The 21870-nt window shown below is 35.1% G+C and overlaps 1 long non-coding RNA gene and 1 pseudogene across 1 annotated transcript in view; both read right to left on the reverse strand.

Annotated features, from left to right (window-relative positions):
- Positions 1–21870, reverse strand: part of LOC135362116 (uncharacterized) — a 234641-nt gene that overhangs the window by 73989 nt on the left and 138782 nt on the right. The window lies entirely within an intron of this gene.
- LOC123834649 (peptidyl-prolyl cis-trans isomerase A-like) lies at positions 7337–19655 on the reverse strand (annotated as a pseudogene).

A 21870-nucleotide genomic window follows, 5' to 3' on the forward strand; every position in this document is an offset into this window, starting at 1 on the left:
CCCTAAAAGTGACTATCAATATTCTAAAAGTGAATTCTAAAAATTGCAATCATGGATTACTCAATTATAACCTTAGGAACTGTAGGAAAATGAATACGGAAAATAAATAGAGTTTGAATAAGAAAAATAAGTAAACAGTATTTGAATAGAAAAACAAGGGATTTATTAAGGAAAATAATTAGAGATCACAAAATTGTTCTCTCATAAGAATGCTTAGGATTAGTGGGAAACATTAAAACAGACAAAAGAGCATTAATGTGGTAAGAACAATGCAAGGCAATTTAGAATTCAGAAAAGAAATATGAAATAGATGACACACAAAAAAAAGAAAATTCTGTTGAGCTGAACAAGGTTACAGAAGGCATACAAAGAGCAGAACTGAGAGAAGTTCATACAAAGAGGTACGGGACACATTGAAGGTCAAGCACCAAATAATGTTTTACCAATAGATATGTTTGATTTGAAAGGACATGGAAAAAACAACAGTATAAGATCACTGCACCCTCAAAGACAAAGGGGCTAATTAGAAATAAGACAATGGAAATGTCATAAATAATAGGAATACTTTTACATATTATTAAGAAATGATAGAGAGCAATGGGAAAATCTTTCAATGTCCCCTTAAGATACTAGTAACAAAATATAGTGTGTCTTTGTTCCTCAAATAATTACAAAGAACTAGAAGATATACAATAGAAATACATGTTTCTGACAAAATAATTTCTTAATTTAGAAAAAAATTCTAAATGATCCCAACATTGAGGTTTTAAAGTGGAAAAAAAATAGAGCATAAATTTTTATATTTACACAAAGTAGGAGGACCTCAACTATTAGTGACTTTTTTTTTTTTTTAAGATTTTATTTATTTATTTGACAGAGAGAGAGACACAGCGAGAGAGGGAACACAAGCAGGGGGAGTGGGAGAGGGAGAAGCAGACCTCCCGCCGAGCGGGAAGCCCGATGCAGGGTTCGATCCCAGGACTATGGGATCATGACCTGAGCTGAAGGCAGACGCTTAACGACTGAGCCACGCAGGCGCCCCTATTAGTGACTCTTAAAAGTATTGAAAACACTTATTCAATAATGACATATTACATCAGTATTGAATTTACAGATACATTTTTAATTGAGATTTCTTTTTTCCATTTACAAAATTTTCTAAGCCCCATGTGATTTCCATTGTTAGCTGAAACAAATAATTTTACTGCTTATATAAAGTTATTTTACACAAATGTAACATATGATATGATAAAGAACTAAATTGCCTCATTTGTAATAGTTCCCTAATCTGGGGGCGCCTGGGTGGCTCAGTCGTTAAGCGTCTGCCTTTGGCTCAGGTCATGGTCCCAGGGTCCTGGGATCGAGCCCCACATCGGGCTCCCTGCTCGGCAGGAGGCCTGCTTCTCCCTCTCCCACTCCCTCTGCTTGTGTTCCCTCTCTCGCTGTGCCTCTCTCCGTCAAATAAATAAAATCTTAAAAAAAAAAAAAATTGTTCCCTAATCTGTACAGCTGCCTAATCTTCAAAAACTTCAATTTTTTTAAAATGGCATTCTGCAGTAGACCACTAGATGTCACTCAAGATAAGGTTTCCCCCTTTAATACCCTAAACACCCCTTCAGCTTTTCATTAAATCTTGGTTCATTATTCTTAATTGGCAAATTTTAGGTTTGTGTTTGTACCCATTTAAATTTAATTATTTCTCACTGTGAACCTTCAGATGGATATTTTTACATATAAAAAAAATAAACTCCTAGGATTAATAATAATCTTGATTACATATGAAGTATGTAAAATACTGTAGGGAAAATAAGGTAGAGCTCTTTATTAAGGTAAAGGTTCTATGGACTATGGAATTATCTGGAGTATAATTTGTTAATTTCCAGTTAGGTTTGTACTATTAATAGAAATAAATTTTTAAAAAATCAGTTTTACCAATTCTTTTGTATTATTGATGGACACATTTTATTGTTGCATAATTCAATATTTCATGCTTTACTTAGTTTGTGTTATTAAATAGAGATAATCCTAAGAGAGATTATGTAGATTTATATTCTTTTCTTCTAAAATTTACTTATAAAATAGTTTCCTTTGCACTGCACAAGGTCTTCACTTTCTCATTTCCCAGTAGAGTGCTCTGCCTGTTCCTCAAGGAATGGGAGACACGCCTACAAGCTCCCATGTTGGTGTGCAGCAAGGAGGGCTTGGATAATGGGCAGCTTTGCTTATTTTAACTACCTTCTTTAGACTAAAAGTGCATATTACTTTTTTGTAATTATAGCTTGCAAAAAGTATTTATAACAGTAAGCATGGAACTAGTCCTAGAGCACTCCATGATTGATAAATTTGTCACTATTATTTGACAAATATCTCTTGGAAAAATACTTTGCAGAGAGGGAACATTTTATTTGTTTTTTTATAAACTTATGATTTCCTTATTATGTCCAAATACTAAGACTTTTTTATTAAAGTACATTCTCCCAAAACATGACCTAATATCTGAAATTAAATTTGGCACTTAAAAAACATCAATTCTTTGAGTCACCAGGGCATCAAACAAAGTGAGTGTTTCATTGTATGAAATGGTACTCTGGGGACTGAGTTAGTCCTCTATACTGCCGAGTCCAAAGAAAAGCCTGGTGCATTGTTAATTGTAACTGTGCAGGGTCAAGTTTTACTAGGGAAATGGAAATTGGACAAGTATTCCGATTTTACCTATAAACTTTGGATATATAACTCCAGCAATAAAGCAGCTCAACAAGAAAGAGCAAACTATAGTCAACTGCCAATCTGGGAAAAACATTCTGATACACATGAGACAATAACTCCATTAAATAAATAAAATTCCCCATGGCCAGTAGTAAAATAGTAATATAAAACAGGGAACAAAAGACGAAGAATAAATAACTCTTAATTTTTGCAATAATGATTTAAAGCTTATAGTACATGAAGCTGTCCAAATTTTAAAACTTTAACCATACCTAGCACTTTTGAAACAAATATTTATACAGGTCTCTTAAAGAAAAATTTTAAAGAGTTGCCACAACTGGTAAAAATTATTAACACATTACTTACTGGTCTGAAATAGAGTTTCACATAATGCAACATGGAGGCAAAGGCTAATGAGTCTGCCTTCATGAAGATAAATGATTAAGTAAAGCAAAGGTTTCAACATGGCGTTACATTGTGATCTTCCTCTGCTTGACCTACAGAACATAAGTTATTGTTTCTGTACTTTCTGGAAGATACCACATTGAAGTGGAGTTAGGGGTCAATTTTATTTTTTTAAAGGTTTTTATTTATTTATTTGAGAGAGAGCAAGTGAGAAAGAGAGCACAGAGGGAGAGGGAGTAGACTCCCCACTGAGCAGGGAGTCCAGCTTGGGGCTGGAGCCTAGGACCCTGAGACCATGACCTGAGCAGAAGGCAGACACTTAACTGGCTGAGCCACCCAGGCGCCCCTAGTGGTCAATGTTAGAAAAAGGTAGGAGTGTGTTTTTCTGCTCCAGTATTTCCCCCTTTTTGGAAACCACTATTCCATGTTTTGTTGTCTGGTTTGGTTTTGGTGTCATTCTGCATTCTATCCTACCCCACAAAAACATTTACTTTCTTGGCTGCCTGCTCCCTTTAGTCACTTAAGGAAATTAATCTGATGAGCTGATGTACACGGAATGCTGAGGAAAGAAGGTGTTGTTCTTTTTGAGACCATTGTTTCAAAATGGTGGAATTGTGGGGGCAGATGAGCATTCAAAAGCTCTCTAGTACTTCAACATAGGCTATCCTACAGCTATTTTCTTCAAAGGTATTAAACGATTTATGGCAAGAAGACTTTCAAAGATGAATTAAGATGGTACACACAAAATGGCTTAAAGAGTAAAGCCATTAACATTTGGATGAAAACAGAAGAATCATATAAGAAGGGAAATTACTATCTTTTTAAAAAGATTTATTTATTCATTTTAGAAAGAGGGAGAGAGAGCATTCACAGGAGCAGGGGAGGGGGAGGGAGAGGGAGAAGAATCCTCAAGCTGACTCCCAGCTGAGCACAGAGCCGGAGACCCTGAGATCACCAAAATCAGGAGCTGAACACTCAACTGACTGAGCCACCTGGGCACCCCAGGGAATTACTATCTTAAAAAAATTCAGGAACAGAATACAATTTAGTGCTGGGGTACCAAAGAGTTAGGGCAAAAATGAAGGCAAAGCAATATAGCTCCTACTTTATGATGACAGCCAATGTGTTTCCAGCTCTGAAATTGTAGAGAAGTTTTCACCTAGGGACAAGAGTACGTGCAAGGTCAGCAATAATGAAGAAAGAGGAACCAATATCTCTGGTTCCATTGCTGGATAGTTCAGGTGAAATGGATAGACTGCAGAGAATGTTAGAATACTTAACCCATGGATGACATCACTGTAATCTACATATACAAAGGATGAGTTAGAATTGCTTTTATTTTCCCACCTTTAGTAAAAGAGTAATGAAGGAAATAAATTAAACATATTTGTTAGTTTAAGATGCTAAAAATCTTCCTTGAAGTATGCTTACTTGAAACATACTATTATATTTTTAAATGAAATTTAAAATTGCCATTTTAGTTTTCCTCCTTTTTTTTCAATTCAAAGATTTACTTTCTGCATTGTAAAGTTGGCATTTTTAGGCTTTTCCTATGATCTAGCACATAAAGCAATACAATAGCTGCAGGTTTTAAACTGAGATGTTTTAATTAATTTGAGATGCTATTTGAAAGGGTCTGGGTAGGTCTGATGTTCCTAGAAAGTTTTTATAGCTATCTTCTAAAGTTGTTTTGTTTTCTCAGATTTTGCAGAATGATGCACTGCTGAAGTCCAATAACTCAAATGTTTGGGCAACATTCATCAAGGCCGAGCAAACTCAGCCTCTGCTCTTGGCATTATCAGGATCTTCATGGAGCACATCGCTTCCAAGTTGTAGCTGTAAATGTCCTTGATAGAGGCAATTTCAGGGACATCAGTCAAGATTTTGTCTTGAAACATAATGGTAGGAGATTAGAAATAATGCATTACCCCAGTAAACCACTCCACCTGGTTTTATTAATAATATATTTTTTATAAGGCAATTTCCCAGCGTTACATAGACAACTAAAACCCACATGGACTGGGGTGTGAAAAAAAAAATGTCTAACTGGTATGAAGACTTGAAGATAGAAGAGAGAATTGGGGGGAAAGTTTTATAAATATGTATGTGAATGAGGAATGACCTAGTTACAAGCATACTTAGAATCCAAAAAATAAAAATAAAAATAATGGAACTGAGTGTATTAGAGTTCCAGTGTGCCTGCTTATAAATTGCAGATATACTATTAATGAAAATAGAATCCTACAAGGTCTCCAAGCATGTCAAAAGTGAGCCTCAGTCATCATAACCTTCTATAATAAGTGTAGACCTAGGGGTTTTGAAGAATTTTAGTTAGTCCCCATGCACATCTCCAGAAAAATACACAAACATATAAGATATGCATAACATAGCTCAGAGCATGCATTTTGAAGAGGATCCAGATTTGGTTATGAAAGAGAAATACAAATTTATTAAACTATCTTCCTATTCATTCCACAGAGGAAATGAATAGAAATTCATTGTAGTAATTCTACTATTCTACTCAAGAACATATCATTCAACTAATGCTTTTGGGTCTCTTTCAACTACAACACTTTCTGTCCTCTAGATTTTGCTAGTAATAAAAAATGAGTATAAGTAATAAATATTTATGAAGGTATATTTTTAATATGGTTTAGGGAGAAAATTTATAGATGCATGATGTAATCTATTTCTCGGTTTTTAAATACCTGCATATTAATAATGCTGATATACCCACTGCTAATTTTAAGTATCAGGCAAAGCCATATTTAGCTAATAATAAATAATCTTTTGGCCCTTGATAAGGAGGATTTTTCAAAAGCGTTTTAAATTATTCATTAGGAAAATACCTTGGCATGCTAATGAAAATATGAAAATGAACTATAATTTCATCCATATATAGTTAATTTAAAAGTTCTTATTTTAATTGTAGGACATATTCATGGTGAATTGAAATTTATTACAAGGCAAAAAGACTATTAACTGTTTTATAATCACACTTTAGTTTATCTAAGTAAACTTAATGTGCCCCAACTAATACTTGGGTACAGGACACAAAGATGAATAAAACTAGGATCTTGTTTCGGGTTGCTTACAGTTCAATCATGGACACTGACATGTAACAAATGGTAGATTGGGGGGGCGAACTCATGGAATATAGTGAGATCACAAAGAATGAGAAATTAGTTTTGTGGCTGTCAGAAAGAAGGTGTTTATGGCAGGCTTTCCCTGCCCCCGCCACCAAAAAAAGACTCAGAATGAACTAGGGAGATAAGATTGTTAAAGGGATTCCAGACAGAAAACTTCATGATGGAGGCATCCTGTTATTCTAGGAAGGCAGGTAAATCTGATTGACACAAAGCTGGAAAGGGATCAAAGAAAGGCTGAAGGTATATACTGAGAACAAGTTACATAAGACCTTCTGTACTCTGCCCAGAAATTTTGACATTAGTTCTACAAGACATGGGAAGTTACTGAAGATTTTCAAGCTGGCAAAATACCTATAGCCGCAGTTCTAGACAAATAGTTGTGATGCTATGGGAAGAAGGTGGATGAGGAGAGACACATTTATTCTGGAATATTTCAGTTTGGAGAGAAGCAATGTAAAAGAACTTGACAGGATTTGTAGCTGGGGATTCTGAGTTTGCAGTCTGGTTTAATAGTTGACTAGCAGTGTAACCTTGGGCAAGTCCTTAGTCCTTTTGAGACTTACATCCTCATGTATGAAATCGTGATGAATTGGAACTACCCAAAAGGTTGTTGTGAGGGTTATCTGAGGAAAATTAATGTGTGTGTGCCAGAGTAGTTACTAAATATTAGTTCTCTTTCCTAGAAATGATCTTGGCACCTTAACTACTGATCTGTGACTAAAATGATAAAATTTATTCAATGTTTTAAAAGATTTCTAAAGGATACCCTATAGTCACAGGTATCCATTACATGATTGAAATATTTATAATTATTACTGCCAGATATGTTTTTCTTTCTAACAGCTAAAACTAAATACCTTATAAGTAGCTTAATTTTATTTCTTTGTTGTTGTAGTTCTTTAGTTTTTATTTCATAATCATAAGCTTAACTCTGCAATCCAGCCAGACTTGGAGGGAAGTAAGGAAAATACAGAACCCATCCAACTGCTGGGAGAGCTCAAAGATGGGGGTAAAGGGGTGATCTGAGCTACAGAAGGAGTGGTCTGGTAGTTAAGATAAAATACAAGTCAAATTTATTAGGCTTGTCCACAGTCAGCAGTGGTGATCTTGCTGGTCTTGCCATTCCTGGTCCCAAAGCGCTCCATGGCTACCACAGTGTTCATGGCCTCTTTCCCCTTGCCTGAGACCATGTGCTTGCCATCCAACCACTCAGTCTTGGCAGATGAAAAACTGGGAATCAATTGTGCTGGGCTCAGCATTTTCCATGGACAAGATGCCAGGACCCATGTGCTTCCGGATGAAATTCTCATCATCGAAATTCTCCCCATAGATGGACTTGCCTCCAGTTCCATGATGGCATGGGAAGTCACCACCCTGGCACAGAAATCCTGGAATAATACTGTGAAAGCAAGAGACGTTATAACCAAATCTTTTCTCCCCAGGGCTCAGAGCAGGAGTCCTCTGCTATCTTTGGCACTTTGCAAACAGCTCCAAGGAGACTCGGTCCAAGGGCTCACCATCCATGGCAATGTCGAAGAACACGGTGGGGTTGACCCTGGCTGGGCAGCGTCACCGGCTCCAGAGCAGTGGTATCTGCAAGGTGGCCTATTTCTTCTTCTTTAGTTACTACAATTCTTTAGAATGAGGAAAATGATAATGATCCTTTTCTGTGAAAATTTGTTTATGGATGTGAAGATTTAAATTTTTTTCTTGTAAGTTCATATTTTGGGGCCTAATTGCAGACTTACTGAGTCAAAACACCTGAGTCTGGAACCTTGATATTGTAAATCTCAGAACTTAGTATCTACGTTTAAATTCGTTTTAAAGAGTGCTCCTCGACCTCCTTTAGTTATAACTCCTCCTTATTATTATTGTTTGTAACAGAAAAATGCATAACTCAGCCAATGGGCACAGCCTCCTGCTTCACAGATGTGAAATAAATGTTCACTTAATCTCCCACTTTATAGAACACTCATTGTAAAGAGGATGATTCGGTAGTCAATAACCATTCTTTTGGAAGGGAAAATAAAAAAGGGTTGCACCATGACTACCTTCATCTGAAATGTTGCTAACCTTGTAACAAATTAATATTTCATTCTTCACTAGTTTTTCAGTCCACCATAGTGTTTAAAATGTCAACCTTGTAACATGAGCCTCAAATCACATGGAAGTGTGTTTGAAAGTCATGGCCCTAGGCCCTGTCTCCAAACTATGGAATCTGCATCTTGTGGAGTGGAGCCACATAAGTATTCAAGATGATTCTTGTAAATACAGTGTTTGCTCATCATTGGTCTAATTCCCATGACTCCTCTCTGCTATTTTGTATGTGTGTGCATATATATTTGTATATCATGTACACACAAGTACTTGTCCAGCCTCTGTAGGCATGAGAGTTTACAACTCCTATTCTAGAAATTTGGTATAATGTCAACTATACCATCTCAAAAAACAACAGCAAATAAATGTGTGTTGGGTGGATACATGAATAAATGAAGTTGGAAAAGTGGCTACATTTTAAAATTTTGAATTACAACTGTGAAATTATATAGTCACAATTTGCTAAGGATCTCAAAATACTGAGCCACATAATAACTAGGGAATCTAGGTTGTATATTTTCCATTTATTATAGAGTTTAATATGAAAATGGAACTCAAATTTTTACCACAATTATCTTTCTAACTCTCTTCCAACAGGAAATTGGGTTAGAAATGTCTAACTCAAAATAAGAAGCATCTTGCAGTCTTCAAACTGTTAATATTAATTATTCTTGTGCTTCTTTGTTTCCTGAATTAGAAAAAACAAACTCTCAGACTTGTATTTTCTAAGGTCATATTGGTTTTGGTTTGGGGAATAAAGCATCTGATTCTGTAGTAATCCTAGGTTATGTCTCTATCCTGTCATAATTTGCCATTTGTTCAAGTATAATTTTTGCTAAAATAGTTTCATTTGCAAAATATATATTTATCATCCAAATTCAATATCCCTCCAAAAGGATTCGTTTAAATCACTGTTTATCAATAAACAATACTTTGAAAATGTATTGAAACAGTGGCTTACATAATGTTCCCCCCTTTCTTTTTGCTCATTGAGATTTTCCAGTAAAACCTGTGTTTTCATCAAAACGTTGCAAAAGACTGTGAATATGTTTTAACTTTAAGAGGGTCAGCACACACTCTTCTAGGTAAGAATACTATTGTATTATATATAATATGTTATATACCTTACAGAATATATCTTCCAGGTTCTAGTGATCCATTAATTAAAATGGTACTGAGCATGTAAATTGGTTTAGGTCTTTTTCAGGATTTAAAGAAAAGGATATTTCTTAAAAGGGAGGGGGGATAGGGGAATTGCAAAAGTAGGTCATATTGCTCTAATCTTGTATTTGTGTTTTTAAAGGATGCAGACTGAGTCAGAATAGAGGCAAAACACACACTTGTTCCGTGAATCACAATCCAGACTCAGAGCTGGCGCAGATTTGAGGAATGTGCAGGATTCTTATCCAAGCCATGTCTGGTATTTATCCAGGTTAAAATTTTCTTTTTTTCTTTCTTTCTTTTTTTTATATGAGAAGAATGCAATAAATAATACATTTTCCTTTTCACTCCCCAGTGTTCTAGTTAGTTCATTTGAGTTGTATTCATTCAATTCATTTTATTTCTTGCCTTGATGAGCTTAATATTCCTGGCAGGCTTTGAAAACATGGCTGAATAAATTTATGAATGAAAATTGCCAAGTTCTAATCCTGGCCTTTACCATTATTTTTCACAACTTTTAGAAGAAAATCAATCCTAGGTTCTTTAACATGGCTCTCTTATTTTCAAATCCCTGAGAAGTGTTGGATGCTGTAGTAAATATATATTGACATGCAAAATGTTACAAAAGCTTCAAGCATGGTTTTCATTAGGAGTTGCAAGTAGAAGTTCAAAATGTTTATTAAAAATTATATTTTTTTCACTTTTTATGTAAGTAGCCAGAATGTTTTGACACACATTTATAGATTGGGTGAAGTTATTCGGAAAAATAAACAAAACTCTTTCTAAAAAACAAACAAACAAAGCATTTCATGTTATTTCACAGTTCTCCACTTTCATGGAAAAGAAAAATCTTGACTCTTGGCATAAAATCTTAGATCTAATACCAAACTAGGCTTTTTACCCCTGAACACCTTCCTATTCAGTCTCCAGGACCAAACATAACACAGCATAAAAAGTATAAAACACTGTAGAATAATTTTTTTCTAGTTATCATAAGAGATTTTATGACAGTCTCATAATTGCCTTTAACTATCTTAAAATTATTTTATTTTAAAAAACACAGAACAGATTTTTATATGGACTCTGTGGTGACAGAAGAAAAACTTAAGAATCATTGCAGTTTAATGTTAAAAATGATGTAAAAAATAAAATGTATCTATGCATTTATAATCTTTTCATTTTGTGACATATTGTAGATGATTTGCAAATCTTAATATTTACTTGGTTACTTGCTGTTATAGGCTGGATTGTGTGTCTCCAAATTCGTATATTGCGACCCTAACTCCCAATGTGACTATTGCAGATAGGGCCTTTAGGAAGAAAATAAAGGTTAAAAGTGTCAATAAGGGTGGGGCCCTTACCTGACAGGATTGATTTCCTTATAAGTAGAAGAAGAGACACCAAAGATCTTTCTCTCTGTGCATATATACACAGAGTATATGCAGAGAAGAAGTCATATGGGGACACAGGGAGAAGGTAGCCATCTACAAGCCACTAAGAAATACCTCACAAGAAACCAAATATGTTAAGACCTGGATTTTGGACTTTGAGCTTCCAAAACTGTAAGAAAATACATTTCTGTTATTTATTTAAGCCACATAGTCTGTGGTATTTTGTTATGACAGCCTGAGCTGACTAATACACCTGCGCACAAAGCTGGTGCTAAGGCGCTTCCAGTTTTTCCCAGGGATCAGCTGATTCTAATGAGCTTTTTTGAGAGTGAAGCTTTTGGGGAAGAATTTGAAGGAGCAGTTAAATTCTACTGGTTAAATTCTCTAATACTAGAGTAGTACATAGGAAATGTCAAAGTCATTTGAAGGTAGGAGAAGAATGTTGATAACTTGGCTAATTCCACTAAATGTTTTCTTTATTGTGCCATTTGCTAAATTATAAAATGTATTTACACTACCAATTACTTCTGTTTAATTATCTACAGCAGTCTTCATAATTAGAACTACCATTCTGAGGGTGTCTTATGTACCACTCACTGAATATTTAGCATTTTACTAAACATTACAGCAACTTCCTAATATAGACATTATTAACCCATTTGGCAGATGAAGAGACTGAAGCTCAAAATGGTGAGGTTTTTTTTTCAAGAACATGCAGTTGGAGAACATCTATTTTGAACAAAAGTGTGGCCCCAAAGCTATCACTCTAATTTATTAAGATGTTTAAACAAAAGACAAATATACAGAAAAGGCTTAATAGGATTCTGACGTATCTAATGAATATGTGAAAATATTTTTCCTCCTTTTTATCTTAATTTTGTTTTGTTTTCTGGATAATCTAGATTTATTCCCTAGCCTATTATATCCATAGGCTTGGGTAGGTTTTGTCGAAAGGACCCTTGTCTATATGGGACCCTATTATAGCCACTGTGAATCAAAGAAATATCGTATGATTTTATATTCTTAGTACAAGTTTCTCAAGAAGTCTCACCTAACCACACATTCTTTTTTTTTTTAATGTTTTTTTTTTAAGATTTTATTTATTTATTTGAGAGAGAGAATGAGAGAGAGAGCATGAGAGGGGGGAGGGTCAGAGGGAGAAGCTGACTCCCCGCCGAGCAGGGAGCCCGATGCGGGACTAGATCCCGGGACTCCAGGATCATGACCTGAGCCGAAGGCAGTCGCTTAACCAACTGAGCCACCCAGGCGCCCTAACCACACATTCTTATAAACCACTCATAGAGCTGGCAGTGGGAAGAAAACAACTGATCACTTTGGATGCAGCCAATGAAAACCTGCCAAGTGATATCACGGTATTAATGGTCTGACGATTAATGACAATCTTCATAGGAGTTCATTGTATCAACAAGAAAAAACATGATGAAGTATATTACCTGTTATATATTTTACTTTCTTTTTATTTAAAATTTTGAAATTTTACATAAAAGTTTGAAGATAGTTGGTTTTTTGTTTGTTTCTTTACAGATTCATTCTCTTAGTTTCCCACAAAAAATTAGTGGAATCTGTTTTTAAACCACTAGCTAATAACTCTAAGATTCCGCTAAATGTGGTTGTAACATCATATCTAAAATAGTTCCTCTCTTTTTTCTCATTGATTTTTATGTTTCTGAGTTAGACCTCTGTTCTTATTCTTTATGTCAGTTTAAAAGAAAAGAAACCAAGTTCCAACTTGGCCATCAATGACCGAAAAGAAGGAATTTGAAGTCCTGGGATCAAAGAGGTATTTCAGTACATCTTAATAAATTTTTATGCTAACCTATAAACAGAACAATAGAAAGGAAAATATGATTTATACACACATCAGAAAAAATCATTTATATAATACTAAGGATGCTACATCAGTTCATAAATTTTAAAGAAAGACAACAAAGAAGTTTTTATCTCCTTTAAAAAAGGAATGCTTAGCAGCCAGACATAGCCCATGATCAAGTGCACTGAACAACAAAATTATTAAGCTTGCATGAAAAAGTCAAAGAGGTAATGTCTTCTGATGAATGTTACCATATTTATACATGTGTAGGTGTGTATGTGCGATTTTATGTGGGTATGTAACTACACGTCACTTTTTTTAACAGCTGAAGAAAAAAAGTTCTTTTGAACAAAGGTGGAATGTAAACAACAAATCTTTTTAGTGCAGCTAAAAAATATTAACAAAATCAACAATATAAGTTCTTATCAGAAATCATAAACAAAAGTTTTTCTTTACCTTTTAAGTTGTTTAAAGATTCTGTTTGACAAAATAATTTCCTTTGTTTTTCCGTCTTTGGTTACTTAAAAATAACTGAGGCTTAATATTAAAAGAGCTAAATCTTATTCACAACTATGTAACCTTTTATAATTGACTTTGATATCTTTTGTTGTCACTTTGGTTTAATGGATAATTAAATATTGTCTTATAAAAATAAGTTCTTATCAGAATACTCACCACACACATATATATGTGTATATAAACACACACACACACTGATGATGATGATGACGATGATCAAATGAAAGGGAGAGAGAGAGATTGATTTTGTAAACCTGGACTGAACTCTTGAACAAGTCCTTAATTATTTTGGTATTAAAAATATACTTAATAATTTAGGTTGGTTAAGATAACAGGGAAAAAGCAATTCAACTGTCTACTAAATCCATCATATGACTGTGACTATTTTGAGCCTAAAAGCAGTCAGAAATGATGTGAGAAGATAGCAGTATAAACATAGCACAAGGCTTAAAAATTAATGAAAGGTCAACTGTTCAAATGGAAAACTGAGAACATATCTGTGGGAGGAAGTAATGCTTCAGACAGATATTTCACTTGATGTAATTGAAGACTTTCCTATGTGACCTGAATCTACCTGATAGACTGTCACATTTTGAAACTTCTTCTTTTATATTTTTCATGTTTCTTATCTTTGTCGTTATTGTGTTTTTGTAAAGATTCATATGTTCGCTTTCTCAAATAGTTTTCTCAGTGCAGTGATTTAATTTTCTATATCTGAATTTAATTTGACAGCAAAGAGGAAGGGCAAATTAAAACCAAATGCATTTCTTTTTAGTTTATTTGTGGTTTTTTTTTTTTTTAGCATACTTATTTTGGGTGGGGGGGGGAAGGAGACTGTGAAATAGAGGTTTTAAATTACTTGTCCAGCTAGTGAGTAGTGAAGCCAGGAGTCAAGCGCAGGCACTGTGGCACCAGAATCCATGCTCCTGACCCCTTCACTTAACCGTCTTTCTAGAAAAATCCATAGACTTTAGAGAAGAAACAATGCTTGAGATGATTATTAAAAGACTATTAGGAATGTTTTAGGTTGAACAAAAAATGAAGCACATTCTAAGCGGAGGAATTAGTGTGTGTATGAGAGAGCAGGATGGATTCACAGAACTCCAGATTGTTTAGAATTAGACTATAGAATAAGCAGAAGAGAGGTACGAGATACAGCCGTAGATGGGGGTAGCTAAAATGATGGTGTCATGGATAATGATAAAGAGCTAAGAATCCAATGTTTAGGTGATAGGTCACAAACTGAATAGTTAGAAGTGAAGAGAAATGAAGTCAAAATAAGCATTTAAGGGGCACTTTTGATCTATGGCAGGTGTCTGCAAACTTTTTTTTTTTTTTAACAGGAGCAGATAGTAAATATTTTAAGCTCAGTGAAAAGGAGGTAAATCAAGGATATTATGCTGACCCTTGATCTAAGGGGAAAAGCAAAAACCTGAAATAAGGCAATAGCTTCTGGTAAGGTTGGTGTTAATTGTGGCAAAGAATCAATATCGGATCGAGAACCTATTAGAAGTTTGAATTTTAATATTTTGTGATTGATTGAATATGGAACTTGAAAAGGAAGGAAGAATGTGCAGTGCCTCTGAAGATTATTTAGGTGGTATATTATTCCTCTCCTTCCACCTGCCATAAGCATGTATGCACATACACACAAAAACACATGTGCACACACACATTTGAAATGGAAGATTGGGAAGGTAATAAAATTAGTTCTCATTGATTTCACTTTGACACTTCTAAAAGTTTCTCAAATGCTTCTTCTGAAATACCTATTTTCTGCCCTGGCCTCAGTGATGCTGGATTTTCTGCCAATCTCTGAAAACTACCATATGTGTAGTTTGAAATACATAACCATTAAGGTCCCGTCCACATTTACTTGAGACTGAATCAACTCAAAGATAAGACAAATCAGCAAGCATAAACACTACTTTCAAGAAACTTGGCAATGAGAAAGCAATGATAAAAGTAATATAAAGAAAATAAGGACATTTTTAGCGAACTAGCAAACTAGAAATCCAGAGGTGCTTCTGGTAAGAATATCTGTTTGCTGGATGAAATTAATAGCAAACTCGAATAGAAAAGTAAACAAAAATACACACACACACACACTATTATCTTCTTTAATTGTATAATGAAGTATCAGAGAAATTAAGAGAAATTCATAGGGCTCAGGACAAAAAAATTGTTTGCAATAGCAGCTCTTGTTTATTCTCAGTGACCTAGAGCCTGGCTTTATGGGTCTGGCCTTGTTCATGTGAGGGAGAGTTTATGAAACTTGAACCCTAAGCAAGATCAAATACTAAACTGGAGATCCCAGCATTTGGCATGTATTCTCAAGGGCCAATAACTTCAGAGCATGAACTAAAAATATAAATCCTGATCCACTAGGAATTGGCAGAAATACTTGCTTATCTCTCTGGAGAGTCCTCTGCTAAAATTATGCTGAAAACCCCTATGAAATGAGGTGCTCCTTAATTGGCATGATACATATAATCCTCCCAACTTGAATGTCATTGTAATTAAGTCTGGAAAGCTCAGTGTCCCCCATTCATAAACACCTCTAAGAGTAATCTACAGAAAGCCGTAAGGTGGAAGCAGAAAACAGCACATTAAGCAGTGAATTAGCAAAATTTCTTATGAAGGCTCCGAGTTTCCAGTACTTTTGAACATCTCTCATATGGATACAATCCTTCTAGTGATTTGGAGTTTATGGAAGGTGAAAAACAAAAGCATTTTCATGACAACAACTCAGCTTCTTTATCCCAATCCACCTGGTGTATGATTGCCATTCTTAGTCAATGTTGTGAAAGAGGAGACTTCCTATCTAGAAGTCATCTTCTGTCTTCTCTTCGCTGGCATTTTCATCCTAACTTATCCAGATCATTGTCAGCTTTTCTTCACACATCCTCAGCTTTCCCTGATGATGTAAGCCAGTAATTCTTAACATCAGCATCAGTATAAACTGGTATAATCAGCTAAATTGTGCCCCCCCCCAATATTCATATACATGAATATCCCCAGTACCTCAGAATGTAACTGTATTTGGAGATAGAGCCTTTAAAGAGGTATTAAGTTAGAATGAAGCCATGAGAATGGACCCATATCCATTCTAACGGGTGTCCTTGTAAAAAATGGAAATGAGAGACACCAGAAAGCTACATGCATAGAGAAAACAGCTTGGGAGGGAACAGCAAAAACGCATTCATCTTCAAGCCCATGAGAGAGGCCTCAAAAGAAACTAACCCCACTACCACCTTGAATTTAGACTTCCACCCTCCAGAACTCTGGGAAAATGAGTCTGTGTTGTTGAAACCACCCAGTCTGCGGTATCTTGTCGTGGCAGCCCTAGCAAACCCCTACACCTGGGAACTTACCTGAAATGCAAATTCTTGGGTCCACACAAAACCTATTGAATCAGAAATTCTGGAGCTGGAGCCCAGCAATTTTATTTTACCAAGACTTCCAGATGGTGCTGATACATACTAAAGCTTGAAAATCACTGATTTATTCATTATTGAGGAATGGATTAGTATGATATGATCCCCAACTCAGTTCATTGCTATAAAATTCATAAAGGGTCTCATTGCCTTCTCGGTATCACCACTTATTTCTCTGTACTTATACATCAATAAATGTTCATCGGGGGTCAAGTACTTAGCAACACCCAGGTGTTTATGGAGAATAAAAATATATATATAAAACACTACAACATCCGAAGGCAAAGATTTACTAATACAAAAAAAAAGGAAGAATGAGAAAATATAACAAAAACTAATGCAACACCTAAACTGCGGGGGGTTGTTTTATATTAGTTTCTTTTGTATTTGGAGACTGACACCGGAGAGGAGAGGCTGGGAGATGGGTGTGGTTTAACTTGGTGGGTCGTCTGTGCTTTTTTACATTACACAAAACTAAGGATGAGCAACAGTATACTTGTGGAAAAAATGAATAATGTAGCTTCTGCAAGCAGTTGTAAGAATAAAAGAGAAGTGAGAGCCAACTGAAAGAGCTTCCAACATTCAAAGCTGGAATAATTTGAGTGAAAAAATGAACTAGTATGGATTATAGTCCAGAGTATAAAATAAATATCCATGAATCCATACTGATATAAATAAATAACTGAATGAATGAATAAATAAATGGGGGACAATAGACAAATCTCCCATGCAGAGGAATTTCAAATAATTTGTGCACTCAAGCAGGTGGAGCATAACTCCCTACTCCTCAAGTGTGGGCTCTCCATAATGACTTCCATTCAATGAGGACAGTGTGGAAAGGGAAAATTAGTCATTTTACAGCTGCTTGACAGTGACAAAAACTCAGCCAAATGATCAAGATTAACATCAACAGTGATGTCATATTGCTAACACTTGCTGTGATGTGGTAAGATGGCACTTTACCTGTGTGTTCTTCTTCGAAAAAACTGTAACCCAAGAATAATCATGAGGAAAACATCAAACAAATAACAACAAAAGGACATTCTATGAAGTATTAGATCAGTATTTTTCAAAACCATCAAGGTCACCAAAATGAGAAGTCTCAGAAACTATAACCGCCGAGAGGAGCTTAAAGAGAAATGACCAAATGTCACGTGATATCCTGGATAGGCTCATGTAACCAAAAAAATAACATGAGGTTAACATCTAAGGAGATTTTTTAAAATTGGAAAATTTGAGTGAACCATAGCTTTAGTTAATAATAGTGTACTGATACGGGTTCATTTATTGTGAAAACTGTACCATATTAGTGTAAGATATTAATGATAAAGAGAACTGGGTGTGGTACATATGGGTACTCTCAATACTGTCTGCAATTTTCCTGTAAATCTAAAACTATTTTAGTACAAAATATGTATTTTAAAAAGAGAACTAAGAATTTAGCACGAGAAAATTGTTTTGCAAACAGAAAAGCATTGTATGAAATGTAAGGGATTCTTATTATCAAGTGCCATAAAAATTTAAAAACAAAAATGTCATAACCATTGGGAGGAGAGAGCTCCAGAGAGCTCATAATGAGAGGTGTAGAAACTGGAGGAATGGCCATTAAATAATTGTATGACCTTGTACAGAAAACTTAATATCTTTGGGGTGTCACGTCATAATACTTTGTTCATGATGTCTTTCATGACTAATTCAGAAGGTTGTATTTTTGAGAATGCATTTGGTAATTGCATATAAAATTTGAGGTGATGTTATTATTGTGATTTTTTAAATGTTGTTAATATTATTAAAAACCCCAATGGAAAAGTAGAGTATATGACGAGTAAAGCTGGGAGAAAAAGATTACAGGTAGGGAAAATTGAACAAGTATGAGGAAAGGAGGGCTTAAAGGGCAATGATAAGTCCATTCTGGCTAACTTGGGTGAATTCTATACAGTCATCCTTAACTATATTCATTAACTTATTTGTGGAAATTTTACATTCCATATATAATATTTCTGAAATTAATTTATGCATATGATGGGAGATATGTGTTCTTGGACATCATCTTAGCTGTTGCGTGAAGAAGGCTTAGGAAGGGACAAGATTTGAAGGCAGAGGGACCAATTCAAAGGCTGAGATGAATACAAGAGATGAATCTACATTTGTGGCAGATGGATCAGAGAAAAACTAATGGATTTGGAGTCTACACTGGAGGTAGAATTGGTGAGATTTGGTGATGCTTTGGAGTGGAGAGTGAGGACAAATCAAAAGTCAAGAGCAAATACTAGGTGGTGTCATTTACTGAAATAAGAAAGAAAGGAGGAGATATAAAAGCATACAGGGAAATACAGTATGTGTTTTTCAGATACGTTGGGTTTGAAATGTTTATAGGACATTCAGATAGAACTGTCCACTATGTACTTTTACCTATAGATCTAAGTATAAGAGAATGGTACCAGCCAGAGATATACACATGGGAGCCTGTGAGCACATAGAATAACTAACAGTTGAAGTTTGGACAATGGAGAGGATCATCAGAAGAGGCTAATAGTGTGAGATGAAAGAAAACCAGGCTCTGAGGGACAAAATCATTCCACAGATAAACCTTGACTCCCAGTTAAAGCCTCATCTATTTAGCATCCACAGTATTGTCCCATTCAATTTTATCAACCTCATCTCACTAGTTCTCATACTAAGATGCAATATAAGCCAGACTAATGTGTGTCAAATTAAAATGTCATCCTCTTATCCCTTGCCCCAGCATTCTGCTCTGTCCTCTTGGAATGTTAACATTCTTCCAGCTCACAATTCCTTTATGTATTCACATTTTTTATCAAGACAACCATTTAGTAAGTGGAATCTCATTGAGATGATTCCATAGAGTTAGCACTGGGCTCTTCATAACCCATTTCATACAGCCACTTCGAACCACCTCAAACCCAATAATGTCTTTTTCAAGCTCACAGTCACTCATGCTTTAGGGTTACCATTGACTCTCAACTCATCAATACCCCTGGAACACTCAGGTAACGCTTAACGCCATTCTACTTTTTACTGTTCCTTATTTCTGTGCATGCATGTATGTCTTTAGGTAGATTGTAAGTACCTAGACAGCTGGGACCACCCCCATTTTTCACATCCCCTAGCAAACTGTCTTGCCATTAAGAATTTGTTGTTTCACTGATCTATTTCCTGACTAAAACAAATAACGACAAAAAACAAGTTTTGCTCACTGAGGAAAAGGGAGAAGCATGTGCAAATTTGAAAGGGCTGTTTGTAAGAAACAAGTTTATCACGTTTTATTTTTTCTGATGATGATTGAAATGGTGATTCTATAGTGGGTCATTTTCCTTTGTTAGTGAAGAGTAGAAATAAAGCTTGTTTTTACATGACAAATATATTTTCTATTTTTAGCTTATAGCAAATAAAATATTTAAGAGTTAAACATTTTAAAACCGTGTTGTTGTTGTTTTTTTATTTTTTCTTCCAATAACCACAATATGTATAACACCTTTTGGTTGTATACTTTAAGAAGATTTTCTGTGTCTGACTTGATTCCAAGGTGCCTTTTCCTTGCCATCAACAGGTTTAGAGAGACATGGCCATCAATTTCTAACTTCAAGTCAGTCAGTGCATACTCAAAAAACTCTCATATATGAGAGTTTGACCTCCAGAAACACGCTATGGCCCTGACTTGGTCCAAGAGATGGCTGGCCATAGAAACCCAACCCCCACCCAACAAAAATGAATAATGTTCTCTCTTTTGAAAAGTCTCCAAATTGTTCCCTTGCAGCCAACCAATGACTACCAAATATGCTTGAAGACCAGCTTGAATTCCCTCCAATACCCCTTTCTCCATATCCCTCCTTAATGGAGTAATTGCTGCAATTAGAAGAGGCTTTATCAATATTTCCTTTTTCGATTTTATAAAATGTACTCTCCTTGTTAATACCTTTGAACCACTGCAGCAGAAGGGTTTCCTTGACATATTTATTTGTGAATAAGTATCAATTGCCATCTTTGTGTCCAACTTATTTTGTCTTTGACACAAACATACTAAGAAAAGTAAGTATGCTATACTGTATCTTAATATATTATTTTAAATTTTCCAAGTTAACATTAATACAAATAGTTGAAAAATCATAATTCTTTCTAGGAAAGATTTTGATGACGCTTTAGGTAGGGAACATCTTGTTATACATTCATTGAAGTGCATTCAGTGTGTCTATTACATATTGGATTAGGACTAAATTCATCATTCTCTAATCACTTGCAACACAGACAAAATATCATAGTGACATTTTCCTTATACTATATCCTGATGTTCCTGAGAATATCTCTGGAGCATTTTCAGCCTTTTGATAAGCCTGGTTACAGCCTCAGATAATGGTTTTCTTTTTATCTAGAGATAGGTTTTCAGGCTAAACCTTTAATTTTGGAGCAATTGAAAGGTGAACACCTTCTGTTATGCAACAGAAGAACTATATTGTGGTAATAAGAATCCATTGTACCTCCACTGGGTAATGTCTAAATATAAGGAGCTTGACATGTCAGTTACCTGGTGTAGAAGTTAACATGAAAGAGTTTAACACACATTTATTCTTTTTGTTTTCTCTTGCTTTTCAATTGTATCCCAAACAGCAAACTGTTAACCTTTCAGGGCCTAATCTATAATTTGTATTCTGGTCAACAGCTGATTTACTTGACTGAAAGTCGTGCTGATGGAAGGAGCAAAGGATCAGACATTTAATGGATACGTAACAAAAAGCTCAACTCCATGAATTTAAATCCATTTTACATTAGAAGAACTTATGATAAGTTTATGGCAATAAAATGTCAAGATGTTAATAAGAATTGGCATGTTTCCATGTGATTAAATGACAGAATTACAGCCCAAAATGGCACCTTTTTGTTGGAAATGTAAGAAACACACTGAACAGATGCATTCAGAAAGATAATCATTGTAAAGACACCTCTATACTCTATAAATTACTCCTTATAAAGTCATTGGTAATTTATCTCTCTACAATGAATCTTAGGCCACTTTGAAAATATGGCATCAGAAGAGATTAGAGTTTTTAAACAGGCTTTCTCATTTGCTTTTAATGGTGCTCCCACTTGAAAAAAAAAATGGACAACCTTGCAGATACTAATACACTCAGTTTGTTTTTAATTAAAACTTTAATATA

The sequence above is a fragment of the Mirounga angustirostris genome, unplaced genomic scaffold (genome assembly GCF_029215605.1).
Source record: "Mirounga angustirostris isolate CCGP_5_RB_7025 unplaced genomic scaffold, mMirAng1.0.hap1 SCAF_1, whole genome shotgun sequence".
NCBI lineage: Eukaryota > Metazoa > Chordata > Mammalia > Carnivora > Phocidae > Mirounga > Mirounga angustirostris.